This window comes from Capricornis sumatraensis, chromosome 8 (assembly GCF_032405125.1).
Source record: "Capricornis sumatraensis isolate serow.1 chromosome 8, serow.2, whole genome shotgun sequence".
Classification (NCBI taxonomy): domain Eukaryota; kingdom Metazoa; phylum Chordata; class Mammalia; order Artiodactyla; family Bovidae; genus Capricornis; species Capricornis sumatraensis.
In genome coordinates this window covers 79,813,046-79,815,577 of record NC_091076.1, presented here as the reverse complement: position 1 = coordinate 79,815,577, position 2,532 = coordinate 79,813,046, and positions in this window count along the sequence as shown.

The window sequence follows — 2,532 nt, the reverse complement described above, 5'->3', positions numbered from 1 at the left end:
CTTCTGGAAACTTTGACAAATGAAAATATTTTTTTACGCTGATCAAAAAAAAAAAAAAAAAAGGACTCACTTTGCTTTTGATGAAGTAGAGTCCCTGAATTTTTCTTAGTGGAGTAAACGTTTATTCACAAGTCAGGAAACCAAGCTCTTGCCTTTCCCGAAGCTCAGTAAACTGACAGATGCTCTGTATCCAATTACCTTTCTAGATATTCTACCATTCCATGGGAGCTATTTCAAGGCCACAGTTCTACAGGCAGATGGGATGCTGGTGGGTGTGCTGGAGACTATTTCACTGCCCCTCCCCCCATCTACCTGTCCTGCCATCCTTGGTTTCTCTGCTCCCCTTCCATCCCTCCTTCTACAGTATCATGATGTCCTCTTCTCTCATATTCCAGGGGCCACCTCTCATCCTATTTCACGCTTTCTAATTTCATCCTGTCTGCTTCCTTCTCCTCCCCTCTCCACTCTCTGAGCCCTGCTCTCCCATCACCAGTGTCCTCCAAAACTTATACTGGTCCTCAACTCCCGCAGCCTCCTCCCTCCAGCTTCTCAGCCCGCTGTCTTAACTCCTCCCTCCATATTTTACTTGATCTCCGATCACCAGACACCCTCACACTTTTCCATTAACAGGAACACATTTGTAACTTTCTTGACCTCAACACGTCAGTAGCCTACAGTTCTGAGCTTCTGAGTCACTGTTGTTTCACAGAGTGCTGATACAATCCCACTCTGTGGGCAGAAACCTTTCCCCTTGAAAGGCTGCATTTTCGATAGTCCATTTTGACAGAAAGTAGCAGAGTGTATTATATTTGAATTAGTTTAAGTGGACATTTAAATGAACCCCAAAAGTAATAAACTTAAAGTATTGAATTGGGAAGGAAAAGGAAAAGCTAGTGGTAACTACCTTTGATAGAAAAAAAATCATATATATTTTTTCAAAAATCAAAGAGTAAGATCTTCCCAATTTCCAAGTTCCTTTCTGATATTCAAAAGTTCCTTTCTTATCAAAAGTTAAATGCCTAGAAAGTTACAACTACTGGCATAGGTATTTCTTGAGAAGTGGTAATTGTACACATGGTAACCATACTGCAATGAGACAGTTACTTAAGTAACTTAAGATAACATATCATATATTCACAAATGGTGCAGCTGCTATGGAAAATGGCATGGAGGTTCCTCAAAAAATTAAAAATAGAACTACCATATGATCCAGCGATCCCATTTCTGGGTATCTGTTCAAAAGAATTGAAGTCAGGACCTCAAAGAGGTATTTATACTCACCTGTTCACTGCAATATTATTCACAATAGCCAAGATGTACAAACAACCTAGATGTGCATCAATGGATAAATGGATAAAGAAAATGTGTTTTATACTATACACACAGTAGGATATATGCCTTGAAAAAGAAAGCAATCCTGACATTTGTCACAACATAGATGAACCTTGATGACAGCAAGCTAAGTGAAATAAGTCACAAAAGGATAAATATTACATGATTCTTCTTATATGCGAAACCTACAATAGTCAGACTCATAGAAGCAGAAAGCAAAATGGTGGTTTCCAGGGGCTGTGAGGAGGGGGAAATGCTGAGTTGCTTGTCAACAAGTGTGACATTTCGGTCATGCAAGATGAAAAAGTTCTAGAGATCTGTAGTACAACATTGTATCTGGAGCTAACAGTACTGTATTTATTGTACACTTAAAAAATTATTAAGAGGCTTCCCTGGTGGCTCAGATGGTAAAGAACCAGCCTACAATGTGAGAGATCCGGCTTTGATCCCTGGGTCAGGAAGATACCCTGGAGAAGGGAATGGCTACTCACTCCAGGACTGTTGCCTGGAGAATCCCAAAGACAGAGGAGCCTGGCAGGCTACAGTCCATAGGACTGTGAAGCGTTGGATACAACAGAGCAACTAACACTTTGACTTTTCTCACCCTTATGTTAAATGTTCTAACTACCAAAAAAAAGTTGACACTCACCTGACTTCTCTGGCTACTGTTGAAGCAAACAACTGTCAATGCTATTTTCCTAATAGCTAGATGTGCCAGGCTGAGGGTGTGCACTGATGAATAAGTGTATATATAAAAGACCTAGCCCAGCCCCAGGAGCCAGGGCATGGTTAGAGGAAAGGGCACTGGAAGGCACCAGCCAATGGCAGCTGCCTCCTAGCCCTCAGACCCTGCAGAGCCAGGTGGGGCTAGGGAGGCCAGGACACGGGGAAAGTGTCCTGTCTACCTCTGCTTGGCTATCTGGTCCCCTGGTTTAACCAACAACTTCAGCAGAAACAACTCCCAGGACTTTTCAGACTCCGATCTCTTCCCTTCCCATCCTGCCCTTTCCCATTCCAACCCTCAACTGCTTTTTCTATCTTACTCCAGGAAAAAAAAAAAAATGGGGGCTCTACACCAATGTTTTATAAAAGACAGGCACCATACCCACTCTCATATGCCTCACCCTCCACTGGCATAAGCATAGGCAAGCTAATTAGGACAAATGAGGATAGACATCAGATCTGTAGAGATATAAAATA